Source organism: Nicotiana tomentosiformis, chromosome 3, assembly GCF_000390325.3.
Source record: "Nicotiana tomentosiformis chromosome 3, ASM39032v3, whole genome shotgun sequence".
Lineage (NCBI taxonomy): Eukaryota > Viridiplantae > Streptophyta > Magnoliopsida > Solanales > Solanaceae > Nicotiana > Nicotiana tomentosiformis.
In genome coordinates, this window is record NC_090814.1 from 137,927,461 (window position 1) to 137,944,519 (window position 17,059).

Here is a 17,059-nt window from a genome sequence, read left to right on the forward strand (position 1 = left end):
AAAAAGGATTGGGGACTCAGGTAAGTCTTAGTACAACATTTCATCCCCAGACAGATGGTCAGGCTGAACGTACTATTCAGACATTGGAGGATATGCTATGGGCTTGTGTGATGGACTTCAGGAGTAGTTGGGATAATCATCTTCCACCTATTGAGTTTGCATATAATAATAGTTATATTCCAGCATTCATATGGCTCCATACGTAGCTCTTATGGACGAAAGTGTAGGTCTCCTATAGGATGGTTCAAGATTGGGGAAACTAAGTTAGTAGGACCAGAGTTGGTATAACAGGCAGTTGAGAAGATTAAGCTTATAAGGGAAAGGCTATTAGCAGCACAGAGTCATCAGAAGTCCTATGTAGATAATCGACGACGAGACTTGGAGTTTCAGGTAGATGACTGGGTATTCCTAAAGGTATCACCGATGAAAGACATTATGAGATTCGGTAAGAAAGGAAAGCTTAGCCCTCGGTACATTGGACCTTATAAGATTATACGCAGAGTAGGCCAAGTAGCACATGAGTTAGACTTGCCTTCCAAATTGGAGTATGTACATCTAGTATTTCATGTTTCTATGCTCCGTAGGTGTATTGGAGATCCCTCTAAAGTTATTCCAGTTGACGATGTTCAGTTTACAGAGCAACTATCATATCAGTAAGCTCCCATTGCTATACTAGATAGACAAGTTCAGAGATTAAGAACTAAGGATGTAGCTTCCGTTAAAGTACTTTGGATTAATAATAATGTGGAGGAGATGAATCGGACAGGTAAAGAAAAATGAAGACTAGGTATCCTCACTTGTTTCCACTTCCGGAGGAGGATCAGACTGATACATCACAGCCTTTAGGTACGTATATGGTACTTGATTCTTATGTTAGTTACTGTTATTGGTCGTGTAAGGCCATTGGTGTTATTGATGATTGTGGCCCTGTGTGGCTTTGTATTGTTGGGTTTTCTGTATGACAAGTTGGTAGTAGTACCGTTACAGAGGAGACTCTGCCAAAATTTCTATAGATTTCTGAGAGTTTAACATTCGAGGACGATTGTTTCTAAGGGGGAAGATTGTTATACCTTGTGCATCCCAAGGTGACGTAATGAATATGAGATTTGTTAATCATGATTAAAATAATTTTAAAATCATAATATGGCTATATATGATGTTTGGATAGAAAATATGAAGTTTGGGAAAATCAGATTTAAGTTGCGGAAAAACCGACTAAGGATTTGCCTTGTAATAGAGCTTTTTGAGATTTTCATGTACTATATGAGGTCTTTTTGGGACATATTATATACCAAATTTAAGGTCTTGGAATGTAATTTCCAACACTCTTAACCGTTCATTCATACGACATCCGGATAAAAAAATATAAGTGTTGGAAGATGGGCGAATGAGAGGGTGCCAAGCTAGCACCTCTTTGACTTTTCAAAAGTTGATATATATATCTTAACTCGTCTCTCTCTTCATTTTCACATAGAACCTGACCATAGAACACCATATAACCTGTCTTTGAGCTTTCTAATAGTGTTTCAAAGAATATTATCATCTCGGGCGCGGAATCAAGAAGCGATAATATTGAAACAATCCCTACGACGTAAGTATCGCTATATCGCCTCTCTTTTTCTTTGTAATTTGAATTTTGTAAGGTACATCATAGTTAAGAAAATGTGTACTTTCTGTAATTAAGTGTTTAAATATCAAGGAATGTTGATAAATTCGTTTCCTAATATTTAGAACTCACGGGACGGCGATCGGAAGTCGTGAGTTCGAGTTATTTGACTTGTAGTGGACTGTTTTGTGGGTTGTTTCGTGTTGCCTTTGGGCTGTATATTTTTCTACTGTTTAATGGAGTTTTGGAGGATAAATTGTGTGGAGAAACATCACATAATTATGGAATGGTAAGCTGATCGTTCGTCATTACATTTTTAAGCTGTTTGACACTATTTTGGTTGTCGTTTTATGTATGAAGTGATTAGGGTGTGTAGGCTGTTTTGTGGTATATTGTGATGGATATAAAGGTTGGAAAAATATGCTTACATATTGCTATTGTTGTGTTCTTATTGTTGTTGGTATATGGTATTGGAAGGGAGCCTAGTTACAGGGGAGATGCTGCCCAAATTTACATAAACGAGCTACTAGTTTAAGTTGCGGACTTAGACTTTACTCAGTACTGATTTTGAATCTCCTTATGATGTGGTAGATTGAATTGAGTTGTTTGAAGAATTTCTTGGAAGGTATTAAGGACTCAACGGAGTTAAGGTATGTTAAGGCTATCCCTTCTTTCTTTTTGGCATGATCCAAATGATACAAACGAAACTAGCAAAATACGCAACTTTCATAAATGTCTTTATTCATAGAAATACTAGGGTTGTCTATATTCTTGATTCCCCATGTATCTTATTATTCTATCATCTATTCATGGGTCTCAGAAAAATACGCAATGTACATGTATACATGAACGCCATAACCTTACATACTCGGTACTTTATTTGTACTGACGTCCCTTTGTCCTGGGGACGCTACGTTTCATGCCCGCAGGTCCCGATAGACAGGTTGAGAGTTCTTCTAATAGGCTATCAGCTCAGCAGAAGGTGTTTGTACACTCCACTTGCTCCGGAGTTGCCTATTTGGTCAGTATGATTTGAATATGTATTGTTTGGTATGGCGGGGCTCTCTCCCGACCTTTATGATATTTATGTACTCTTAGAGGCTTGTAGACAGATATCATGTATACAGATACTGGTATGGCCTCATAGGCCAGTACGTTATATGTATAAGTCGGTATATCAAGTTGGGTCACCCTACATTGAGTATTTCCTCATGTTTTATTCTACTTATCTCACGACAGTCTCTCCGGCTCATTTATCTATGATAGTATGATACGAAAGATACGTTGTTGGTACTCGGTTGAGTAAGGTACTGGGTGCCCGTCGCCTACCGTTGGTTTGGGTCGTGACACCTTCAGGCATAAATTCTCACATTAGCGATAGTACCACAATCTCCATACTTGGTTTTAAATCTTTAACCAATCAAGTGACTACATGTCACACTAATACAATCTTCCCGTGGGATACACTCCCACGACCCTCCGCACCAGGTAATAAGTCTGCACATCCATACTACCGGTCACACTAATGTTGTAAAGCAAATCGAGAAGCTGCAAATCAGTACACAAAGCCTCTTACACAGGACACCGATCTCAGGTAACACTAAGGACAATACCAGCTTACTCTAAACATCTAAATTCTTCCCTGCTCATCCGAGCTCGTGACATTCTTGTCAACACCGAACCGCAACCTTGATCCTCAGCTTCCAATTTCCCATGCCACTCAATGCACCTAACATACCAATACGTGAGAGTACCAGAATTTCATAATAACCCCTGATCCACTAATAGGATAAACACTTCATCATATAGAAACCTTTTACTTAGCTCATTTCGGAAGAGCCAACGCAACACGCAACCTAATTCCCAAACCACAAAAAATACAACCTCGTGTCGTAATCTAAACTGCCATAACTCTTCCGAAAATCACTTTACATAACAAAGCCATGCGAATCGAATACCTCCCAAATCAACCAAGTTGTGGTGGTGCTCAAGCCCAAGTGTACAACCACAAACTACATGTATAACTTCACGTTGGAGAAACTGACCGCTGCCATAACCGTGTTGATTCAACCATTACCAACCGAGCCACTTCTTTTACTTTACTCGGGACTTGCCCTAGAAATAATGATAGCTCCATTCAAAACATCATGAACCCAAATCCGCACTCATCCTGGGTGACCTTATTTCACGAGACCACGTTGTCTCCAAAACCCACGAACCATCTCATACCCTCCTTATGCGCATATTCGCATCTTCAACCGGTATACCCATTCTGATAATTCTTCCAAGAATACGAAGTTATTTTCTCCCGTTCCTACGATGTTGCACCGCAGACTGTAGACAATATAGAATATTCCAAGTCCCCTTTTCCATAATTCGCTGTGAAAACTCGATACGTAACCATACCACGGACTCGAAATCCTTAGGCGTCGTACTTTGAATTTTTGAACCCACTGGAACCATTGTTGAGAGTCACCCACTTGACTTGTTCCCAATTATGACCAAACTCTAAGGCTCTGCTAGCACATGAACACTTTCCCAAAAAAGCAACCGGCTGAATTCCTTTCCTTGTACATCACATCTACACGAAACATAAACTCTGAGTCTTCCCAAAGCCTGAACACGAATCGACAAGGCCAAATATAGCACACATTCTCCCAAATCCTTTGCTCCAATTCACCACTGATGTTTTCTTCCCTTAGTCGTAATAACCCACCAATACACCGATAACCCGAAATCGCACAAGTTGACAACTACGCAATACAATCATCGGTGGTGGGGCTCTCCCATTTTGCTTGAAACTACAACTACATAAGCATGGGACCCGCCAAGGATCCTCCCTCCCCATAGACATCAGCTAAAAGTCCAACAATTCATTCCAAAATCGAAGTCATGTTGCATCCAAATAAAATCCATGGCCCTAGTCATTGCCCATCTCGATTCCCAAATTACTCTAAGCTTCCCTCAATGCGTGTGGCTATCCTACCATGGAACCCATATGCTACTTTGTCACTCTCCCACTTTGGTCAAACCCTCATCCTTTAAGAAATACTCGACTTATGTTTTCTTACACTTGGCCTTCTAGAGGTTTAACCACCGCAAGACACCTCTCATATGTCCTTCCTCATCCTTCGCTGCCCAGTTGTTGCCTTAAATAAAAATCCATCTCAGTAACGCTTGAGCTAATAAATTTCCACCAACCCCAAGCCTCCTAGAAGATCGTCCTTCTCGAGCCATCAACATTATAAATACCCCTTCGATTCTGAAATCGCTACAATCTGTTATCTCTGACAACCGCATCTCATGCGCCATTTCACAACACCCTGCCCCGAAGGCAATTTGAAGAAGACCATAACACCAGCGATCTTAACATGTTCAACACGGACGACAACACCCCATCATAGATGGAAATTCCACCACGCTCGAAAATACCAAGTCTCGTCACTCCATCAACCCAAACCTGAACATTCTCAGTCCGATTGCCTTTCCTCCGTCGAAAATAAAATACCGAACCACTGAATCACGCATTTAGAAAAACCTCCTTTCGATTTATTCATTGCCTCGACGCATAGACAGGCATCCTACCATTACACAAACACGGTGCGATAACAACGCACGAATCGTCATAACAATTAATTCCAAATCTCAAAACCATAGAAAATACTGATGCTGAGATGAAACGACAGGACGACCTTCCGCAAGGCGACGGTAATAGCCCAATCAAACACGCAAGCAGAGACATCCTGTACCACCTCCGTATTACCATGACAATTCTTCAATTCCTAATCTATAACAAGTGTTTCACATCGCGTAAGATTGAATAGGAAAGAAATAAAGGTACAAGCCTCAAAAGAATCAATTCGCACGATGAGGAATCAAGAAGGGAAGTGCTCCTAACAGCCTTGTAGCCTCTTGAAGATAAGTACAGACGTCTCCGTACCGATCCACAAGACTCTACTAGACTCGCTCATGACTCGTGAGACCTAAGTGAACCTAGCGCTCTGATACAAAGCTGTCACGACCCAAAATCCATAATGGTCGTGATGGCGTCGGATACCACTATCCGGCAAGCCAACAATAATTACTTAATTTGGTTCTCGTTTTAATATTTTGAAATCATATTTTTTTCCCTCTATTAAATAGTAGAAGATGAAATTTACTGAGTAAATGATAATATTTTTAACAAATTTCAATACAAAACAACTCATAGTCACCCCAAAACCCGGTGTCATAAGTGCATGAGCATCAACTAGGAATGTAAAATAAAATACAGCATATGTCCGGAATATAAATTTGGACAGGAGAAATATAAATACTCTGAAGGAGACTCTGCCGGCTGCGGGTAATAATGTGAAATGCAGCTCACGTAAGTCCCTATATGCATACACGCCTCTGCTCTCACAAGGCCACTAGTCACATATGTACCTGCACAAAAATGTGCAGCAAGTGTAGCATTAGTACGTAAGCAACGTGTACCCAGTAAGTATCTAGCCTAACCCCAGAGAAGTAGTGATGAGGGGTCGACATCGACGCTTACTAGTGGTTCAATAAGGCAAATATAGTAAGAAGTAAAACAGATATGGGGCAGAATAAATACGCGAATTAAATAAATATAAATATGTGGTACAATCTTCCTCTCAACAATAAACTCAACTCTCGATTAGCAGTCACCTCTCCCCCGGAGTACATATATATATATATATATATATATATATATATATATATATATATATATATATATATATATATATATATAAATGGACCTCACCAGATGGGTCGCCATAAATCAAATCAGAAAAACTCCCAGATACACTGGCCCTATGTACAATTAATACACACGATTCCCTAGAAATATTTTTACAGAAATGCCGAGGCATACGGCCCGATCCCATCAAAATTTGGTATATAACCATAGATACATCTATTATATATACTGCCGAGGCGAACGACCAGCCCCCATAAAAGTGTGGTACATAATCCTGCCGAGGCGAACGACCCGATCCCATAAAGTGTGGTACATAATCCTGCCAAGGCGAACGGCCCGATCCCATAAAGTGTGCGCACTGCCGAGGGTCGAACGACATGAATCATAGATGTATCTATCCTGTCGAGGCGAACGGCCTGCTCCCATTAGAATAAGAAAGCTTTGATGGGTCCTTGACTCCACTCACGAAGGGACAGGTGAGTTTTAGGAAAGTTTTGGGGAAAGCCCTTCGATGAGAACGCGTAACGCGAGGGAAGTTCGTAAGAGGAGTACAATTATTCCATGGCAAGTCATAAAGTTTATCCGTTCTCTACAAAAATACATCATGAACTTAGTCGAGCCTTTAAATTACATCAAACAATGCTAAAAATATGAATCACCCTCCAATTCAAACTTAGTGAACTTTGAAACTTCAACTTATACAATCGATGCCGAAACCTATCAAATCACGTCCGATTGACCTCAAATTTTGCGCACAAGTCATAATTGACATTACAGACCTACTCCAACTTTCAGAATCGAAATCCGACCCCGATATCAAAAAGTCCACTTCCCGGTCAAACTTCTCAAAAACCTTCAAAGTTTCAACTTTCGTCAAAAGACCCCGAAATGGCCTACGGACCTCTAAATCCACATCCAGACGCGCTCCCAATACCAGAATCACCATACAGAGCTATTCCCGGACTCAGAAATCCCAAATGGGCATTGATAGCATTGAAATACACTCCAACCCAAATTTATGAAATCCTTCCAAAATGCCAACTTCCACAATATGCGCCGAAACGTTCCCGGGTTATCCAAAATCTGATCCGGACATACGTCCAAGTCCAAAATCATCATGAGAACCTGTTGGAACCTTCAAATCCTGATTATGAGGCCGTTTACTCAAAAATCACCCTTTAGTCAATTCCTTCAACTTAAAGCTTCCAAAATTAGAATTGTTTTTCCAAATCAACTCCGAACTTTCCAAAATTAAATACCGACCACACGTACAAGTCATAATACCTGAAGTGAAGCTGCTAAGGTCCCAAATCGCTGAATGATGCGCTAGAGCTTAAAACGACCGGTCGGGTCGTTACATTGTTACTTATATTCTAAGAATTTATAACCCTTTGTTTAAAGGTATTCCTAGAAGTACTTGTAGAGCTGATATCTTTAGGCTTTTTGGACAATATCAGACATATATTCGTTATTTGTTCGCTAGTCTTTCTTATAGAGTTTCTCTTACTTCTGATATTGGTCATGCTGTTAATAAAAATAATTATTTGATTGTTATATGCTACTGGATAGATGATAATTTTTGTATGCAAAACGTATTATTGCTTTTAAATATGATGAAGATCAAAGTCATACTGGTGCATTTTTAAGTAATACTATCCATGAAGTTGCTATATTTTACAATCTTTCAAAAAAAAATTTGTGTATGTCATTTGATAATGCGTCTAACAATAATTCTGTAATTACACTATTAAAATTACATCTACACCCACCACTTCCTGAAATATTTTATGTGAGGTATGCATGTCATATTTATAATTTAATTGTTAAGAGTGGCCTTGAATTATTTAGAAATGAGATCACTTTAGTTAAAAAAAGTTGTTGGTATAATTCAAGGAAATAATAGAAGTGCTAGATTAAATGCATTTAAGGATAAATATATACAATATGGACTAAAATCAAGACTCATAGTTGAAGAAATAGTTATTAGGTGGAATTATAATTATTTATTCTTAAGATGCTGTTATAAATATAAAATGCTTATAATTGAAGTTGTTAATTCTCATTGTACCGATCCTAACTGTTTGTTAACATCTAGAACTTGGGATGTCATTGAAGATGTTGTAAAAATTTTACAAATTTTTATGTAGCTACACTTGAGTTTTCTGGAGCTTATTATCATGCTATTGCAAATGGTTTAGTTTATATTGCTGAAATTTCTCTTTTACTCCATAATTTCAAGAAGAAAGAAGGATATAGTTCTATTGTTGAATCTATGCTAGATAAATTTAAGAAATATTTCTACCCAATTCCCCCTATTTACCTAATTGGTGCTATTTTAAACCCTTCTATCAAAATGGCCACTTGTCGCCAATTAATCACCGCTTTATATGTTTATATGGATATTGGACCAACTGAAACCCCTGATGTTGAAACTTGTATTTCTAATCTACACAAACATTTACAAACTTCATATAATTATTATGCTAACATTGTTGATGCTTCTGCTGCTGTAGATGCAAATATTCCTTCAAGTTCAGTTTCAACATCTGCATCTGGTGCTTTGGAGGATAATAATGGTGTTGAAGATTATTTGATTTGGTCTACACTAGGAGAGCATCAAGAAACCAGTAGCAGGAATATTGATGAACTCCAATTCTACTTGCAAAATCACCAGAGCCCCACATAAAGGAATTTCTACCGCTGGGTTAGTGGAGGAGCAACTCAAATCAATTTCCTATTCTTCGGCCATGGCTCGAGATGTGCTAAATGTGCTGATTTCAACAATCGCATTAGAGAGCGCATTTAGCCAAGCAAGGCAGTAGCTAGGAGATACCCGTCATTCATTGGGTAGCAATGCTTTGGAAGTTCTAGTGTGCTTCAGAGATTGGATAAGATCAGAACGGCGAAATCAAGGGCGTGAAGAGGTAGATGAAACGGAGGACCAAGAAATTGGAGATATAATGGTTTATGGTTCCGATTCAAGCAATGCCGGAAATCAAGAACCTCGTGTTGACATGGATGAACTTATAAAAATGATGCAAAGCATGTGATGTACTCTTTATTATTTTTTATAATTGTTGTAAACTTTTAATTTGCAAGTTCAAAAATAAAAAATAAAAATAGAACTTGCAAATTAATTTGAAGTATTATTTATTATTTAATAAAAATTTAAAATGAAAGCATTCGGAGTTTGATCCTTACATATTGATCTTATTAAATAATTTTTTGTAGCCACTTACTTTCAATTTTAAAATTCAAATTTTAAATTTAAAACTAAATTTATGCCTTAAAATACTTATTTTCTTAATTAAAAGTTTGCAAACAGTTAAGTATCAATTACATTGAATAAGAAAAATATAATACACTTTAAAAAAAATGGTCTGGTCCGGACCCGCTAAACCCGAATCCGGACGGGCCCTAATTAACCCGGAAAATCCCAACCCATTAGCAGCCCGGTTAGTCAGCCCACTATCCAGCCCGTACCACTAACTGGACAGACTATTTTTTTTCGTGTCCAGCCAGGACCGGCCCGTCCGGTAAACATGTACAAATTAAACTCAACTTTCAATTTTGTTAACAAAATACTACTATTATTAGTTAGAAAATTAAAAGGAGAACTACACACATGATATATTGTTTTTAAATATTAGACGAAGAAGTCATACATTTCAAAACGTGCAAATATTTTTGATTTTTAGGTGATGTGATCGTCACTTGTATACTAGCTCACTTTTATTTGATCAGTGAATTTAGTACCTGCTCAACTTTATTATAAAGATACAAAATTAATGTTTAAAACAAAGTAAAAGGTAGCAGAATAACGCAGCTGACTATTTTATTATTTTCTTTTCTTCTTTATCCTTTATTTCATCTTTTCTTTTATTTTATTATATACACACACAAAAGTTACAACGTCTCACAAGGAGGATTCCATAATGTTTAATACACGGCTCGCCCACATTTTCAACCATAATATATTGTGCAAACATTTACTTATTCAGTAAACTGATATAAATCAATTTAAGTCATGCCTGGAATAGTGGGACTGAATAATACAATATTTCAGGAGACAGTAAAGAAAATTAATTAACCTAACCCTCTAGATAGCTAGTTGTAATAAATTAATTGCTCCAAACGAACAGTTAGATTTGAACACGGCACGTATCTCATGCAACAATGAGACTGCAGAAAATAAATTGAGTGGTTGAATTAACTAAATTAAAAGAGACATAGATGTGATTAATTACTCGATAGGCACATGTATTCATCAATGCCACCAACGAAATAATCTCTTATATATGATCACTCACACTGCAAATTTGAAGTTAATACTTGATAGCAGTTATAGTTGAAGAAAGAAAAAAGAGGCTTGATATATCCTTCCTAATGACTGTTTTCCCTTTTTCAGTTTTAATATATATTATCCATTATTACCACTTCACCGAGGGGCGTATATTGGTATTAGAAATAGTCAAATAACATTATTGGATACGTGGATTCACAACCAATATAATTTGCTTCTCTGCTATTGATGCTGAACTAAATATCACTTCGGCTAGACTTGCACTTAGCTGAGGACTTTAGCCTCTGCCCACTTCAAATAGAAACTGATTCGCAGTTCACTGATGCCGAAACTGGATCGCGTGGAGCTTAGATGTGTCTATCGAAAAACTAATGCTACAGTAGATACTTTGGCTAAGCATGACATGAACCTCACACCTTCAAGTGGACGACAATTATGGCATCCCTTATATTACTTATCTCCCCCTCCCTTTGCTTTATTAGCTTTCAATAAAGATTGTTCTAAATATTTGAACGTTCGAACAATCTTAGCTTGTAATAACTATAATTGTTACGTTACTTAATTTATAATGTTAGTCTCTGTTTGACCAAAAAGCGTAATTTCCGGTTAAACTATTTAATTTATATAATAAGGGGTTAAATCTAGTTAAGGATAATAACTCTAGATACTAATTTCTAAAATATGCCGTAGGTGGGGACAGATCCCGTAAATAGTTGATGACAACAAGTGCGGAATATTCTTAAAGCATGAACATTGATGGAGATATAACTAACAGTAAATGACATTTAAGTAAATAAAGAGAATGATTCACCCAATAATGGATGAGTTGAATGAATGTTTCTCCTGACAATGATGAGTGACCGATAGGTCCAAGATTCGTATAAACAATCCTCGGATCTGATAGAAATGTGAGGAATAATATGAATAAGAATCTTTATCAAAAGGTAGTCTTTGTATTCTTGCAAGAGAGAGAGAGAGAGAATCTTCTTCTCAAAAATGTTCTTATCAAAATGAATATTACATGCCCATATCATTGTCTCTTCTTTCTATATATATGGAGAATTTTCCTAGGAAACCCTAATAGTACAAATGAAAGGAATATCCACTAGAATATTCCCTCTTAATATCATATCCTTACAAATTAGCCGTTACAAGTCTTATCATTAATAGTCAATCTCGACCTCGACCCTTGTTGACATTTCGACTACGACTCCTATCGACATCTCGATTACGGCTCATGTCGGCACCTGGCCAATGACTTTGTTGCATCTTGGGCGAGCTCGACCGATTCTTTCCTTAATACCATATTACGCTAAATTTTCTAGGGACGGATTTTGGCCTATACAGTTAGTCCCTCCGCTTATTAAGACCGACGTCAGAAGGCCTTGATGAGCGGACCCTGTATAACGTGACCGAAGTGTTTAGATAAGATGGATGAGCCGTAGTGATTAGGGGCGAGTAAGCGACGTGTCCCATTGTAAACCGTAAGTTCTGGGGTCGCAAATCTCGCGAATCAAGGTGACGTCATGGCAGCTGACGTCATTATGGTGCAATTTGCCGAGACGCTGCTTCGTTTCGCGCGCGCCTCCTGATAGAGCCTGCTGCTTCGGTTACAACTATTGATACCTAATTTTTTTCTCATATTTTTTTAAAATATACTTGCCTTCAAAATAGCATTTTATGCATCATTATTTAGTTTACAAATCTATACAAGCATTTCCTATAATTTTTCATATTTTTAGAGCTCTTAAATTAATTTTCTTGCATTTAAACTATATAAATATCTAGTAATTATTCCTTCAAATTATTTTGTGATGACTCAATTACCTAAATCCTCATTTTGTATCTATAATATTTGCTTCAGGTATTTTATTCTATTTTTATATAATTACATTAGTATTTTCAGGCTATTTGCACAATCTCGCAATAATAGCATATATTTTACAATTGTATTGCATTTGTCATTTTATTCAGGGTCAAAATAATATATTATATTTTCATAATCTTATACTATTGTTTTAAGGTATTAGTTTGCATAAACAATATTTTTATAATTTATTTAACTATTTTATTAAAATATTTTTCCCTTAATTTCTTATTTTAAAGAGCTGGCCCAATTTTGAGTTATTTTCGGACCAGATAAACCCAAATCTCTGGCCCAACCCCCAAAAGCCCAATCCAAGCAAACCCTGAAATTTAACCTGTTCGCGACCCGCTTAATAACCCGCCCCGTTGCCCCGTTCAATCTTGGCCGTTGATCTTAAATGATCAACAACCCGTAATTAACCTACCCTTTCCTCATATCCCCAATACCCCAAACCCTAGAGACAAAAATCCCCACCCTACCGCCTCAGTATCCTCACATGCTCTCATCTCTCAAACCTAAACCCTAGCCGTCCTCACTCAAATCTCGGTCCCAATTCGACATTACATGGAAACCATCCATGATTCCTTTCCTTTCTTGTATACGCGGAGTAACTTACCATCTTTTGAACGCTACAAGTACTGCTTACTTGATTATTTATGGAAACTAAGTCGTTGTGTTCGTTTGATTCCGATTCCGTATCATCTTCATGTTTCTGACTTGATACATTAACTATCAGACTCCTTGGCTTCAATTCAGCGAGATTTTGGCCATTTTTGTTCCTCGTCTAAACTAGGGTTTACCCGTTTTCTCTCCTAAATTGATCTGAATCGATTTTGCATGCTTTCTTTCCTTATTTTGGTTTTTTTATTTACTTTGTTTCCTTGTTTATTCGTCTAATTTTGCTACTATATAAACCCATCCCCATCCCCCTTTGAAGCAGAATGGAATCGAGATACTTTCACTAAAAATTGGAGCTTTGTTTTGTGATTCCCTCATTCTCTTGTTTTGTACTTCATTTTGGCCGGCTGAAAGCCAAGGCCACTAAAATTCTGTTATTCAAACTTTCTCTTGGTGCGAGCATTGCCCGGAGTTCTTCTAAAGCTCTTGGGAACTTTGGCGCATTGAGATTCTAGGTTCTTGTGGAATTTTTGTTCTTTATTATTGTCCGTTTAACTGGTAAGTCGCTTGATCTTTTGCAATTTCATTTTTTATATGTCTCTGATTTGCATGTCCTCTCGCTTCTGAACTCTATGGCTTAATGTGTTTTTGGGCTACTCTTATGCACAACTCCGTTAGCTTTACACTCATTTTAAATCTCTCTATCATTTAACTCCTCTAAATGCCGCTAGTTCTGAAATTATCTATGTCTAACTTGGATAATTTGAACCCTCCTAAGCTCGTTTAGCTAGTGTATTGGTGTCTGAATGTTCATCAATATGCTTACCTGTTTTGTCCTGAATCTTTGTAATGAATGCCTCACATATGTAATAACTTGTGTTAAGCCCTTCACTGTTAACTATGACTTGTTTCTCTGCTATTATGTCACTCAGCATGCTCACTTGATCTCATACCCCTTTAATGATGGCTTTAAATTATAGAACAGTTATCTAGACTTGTTTTCCTTACCATGTTTGAATTGTTTCGATATTAAGATTAATCCCTGGCATAACTTAGATCTTCCCTAGTTAATTCACCTACTGGTCAATACTTGAATACCTACGTTTGCCATTTGACATGAGTTTATTTTCACTCTGTTCTGAATCTCTGCAATGATTATCTTGCATATGTAATGTGTTCTAATCTGTGTTAAGATTTATTCTATCAACTATGACCTTGCTTCCCTGCAAATATGTTCCCCAGCATGTCTTTGGCTCACTTAATTCCTTGTTCCTTCAGTGATTACCTGACTTGTCACAATGTGCGTTCCCCTATCATGTCTAAATGTTGTCTTGTTCCCTGATGAGAGTTAACATGTCTGTTTCATAACATCAAGACCTATACTTAGCACAATCTGGACCTTCTTTAGGTAAATAGTCTACGGTGTCGATGCTAGAATACTTACATGTGCTATTTAACATGAACTTACTCTTCACTCTATATTGAATCTCTATGATGCTTGTCTTGCATATATAATGTGTTTTAATGTTATAAGACCTTTTCCCTCAGCTGTGATCTTGCTTCCCTGCTAATATGCCCCCAGTATGTCTTAATCTCCTGTTCCCTCAGTGATTGCTTGGACTGTCATAATGTGTACTCCCTATCATGTTTCAATGCAATCTTGCCTCCTGGTGAGAATTAACATGTTTTGTCTTATGATACTAAGATGCATGCTTAGCTTAATCCGAACCTCTTAGGTCTCAATTGATTTAATGTCATGAGTGATAATGTATATCTTGCAAACCTGTTTCTTTCCCAATTTCTTTCAATATGAGGCTATTTATGTTGTGCTTTGCTGTTCTGCTGAACCTACTGGCCTATTTGATTAATTACTCTATATGCTATATTTGGCTATGTCTACTTTAGGATATGAATGTATCTCCTAACTTCTGTCCATTTTTCTCACTGAGAACTTATATTCTATTATTAGCCTCCCTAGTGTGAGCACTGCTCGGGGTCCAATTGAGGCCCTTGTGAGCTCTGACACACTAGGGCTTGGTCACAATCATTCTCTCAACCTCCAAAACTGTCCCTAATACTCTATTTTCCTATCATGTACTGCATATCTATATTGGTTATTCTAAATGGTGCAACACTTGGTGCCATGGTTAATTAAACTGGTTCTGAACCCCTCTGTGGATCCCTGAGTCATGTATTAAATGTGGCTCTTTGTTGAAGGCTTGAGTATGTTGTGTAAGAGATATTGAAGGCCCAGGCAATACTGGGTGTTTATTTGTTTTATTTGGGCCTATTGTGGGCTTGTTCACTGTTATGTAATACTGTTACTTTTACTCATTATTGGGCCTATAATAACCTTTGTATAAATAGTTAGGGTGTTGAGGGAATGGGGGTAGATTTTAATATTTACATGCGATGGGTAGATGACATGCCTATAGGACTTGATAATGTGTTCACTATATGTGTTGTTCAATTACATGAGCACTGTAGAGATCATGACATTACGAGAAGCACACATGCACTGCATGTTTACCGTTAAACATGAGTTCAAATGCTATGTTTACTGCTACGTGTTTATAGACAGCATGTCTATAGGAAGTGAGCACTCTTTCAATTTGCATGACTGCTTTCAACCGCATTAGAAATCTGCCTATAGGAACAAAATGAATTTTCCTTCAATTCACTTCAGTTATTCACGAGAAATCATGCCTACAGGATTTTGATCATTTTATTTGCTATTGTATCACATTGTCCACTATAAATCTTGTTCATAGGACTAAGTATAATAAAACAATCTCTAAAGTACTATGTGTTAGATATCCTGCCTATAGGGAATAATTGCTCGCTATAATTGGTTAATGCTAGACCATTCAAACACTGCTTCATGCGCGTCGTATGAATAACTTTGGGACTCTTTCCCTAGTAGATTATGTTGTACCCAACTGCGTAAATCACTTAGGCATCGCACATATAGGATTGGTAACTTAAAACCCTCAACAATTAGCTTATAATACCCGCATGATTTCGTCTATAAGCTATATCCTGCATCTGAAATCACTTGCATACTTTGATCGCCTAGAAAGCCTGTCTAAAGGATTCTGCAGATTCATGTTTGGCATATGTGTTTGCGTGCATTTATTGCTTAAGTGCGAAGGCAAACTTGAGCCCCTTTATTGCCATATTTGAAGTCCAATGTATTTTGCATGTCGCTTAGTTGTTATCATTTTGAGCAGTCTAAGTTTAAGTCTAGAACCACCCTAAATAGAGGTCCAATGCCCTCCTGGACCATAGGTATGGGATGGGTAATGCACGCATAGAGTATGACCTATAATTGAATTAGAACGCTTTTAGGTAACAATTTTAACATAGTAATCGGGTAGCAGGAGATGATAGCATATGCCCGTTGAATAATATGAGTAACACCCCATCTTGAGGGAGTTACGAAATATTATTTATGTTGCACGGGGTGATCCTTTAGGCTAAAAAACTTAGGACCCCCCTCCTCTTTATATGTTGTTATTAGATCTAAATAGTTGTATCCCTATATTCGCACTAAGATCTGTATTAATCATGTTGTAATAAAGTCATGTGACTTCTGAACTCCTTTATTTATTTGATCACTTAGCTTAATCATAATCCACATAATCTTAAGTTCAGCCGGGACCCGCAATTGTGGACCTCGAGGAGTACCTAACACCTTCTCTTTGAGGTAACTTGAGCCCTTACCCGATCTTTGGTGGCGTTGACTAGTCAAACAAAGTCATTTGCATAATAGGTGCCCTAACGCACCTTAAATCATTAGGTGGCGACTCTCCTCTTTTAATACCTCCTTTAAAAGAGTTGTCATATGTCGAAACCCGATTTCGCGGGAAAACGGGGGCACAACAGCATGGCGACTCTGCTGGGGAATTACACTTAGGCTCTTACCATAATGAACTTGGCTTATGTGGATTAATTTTCTTT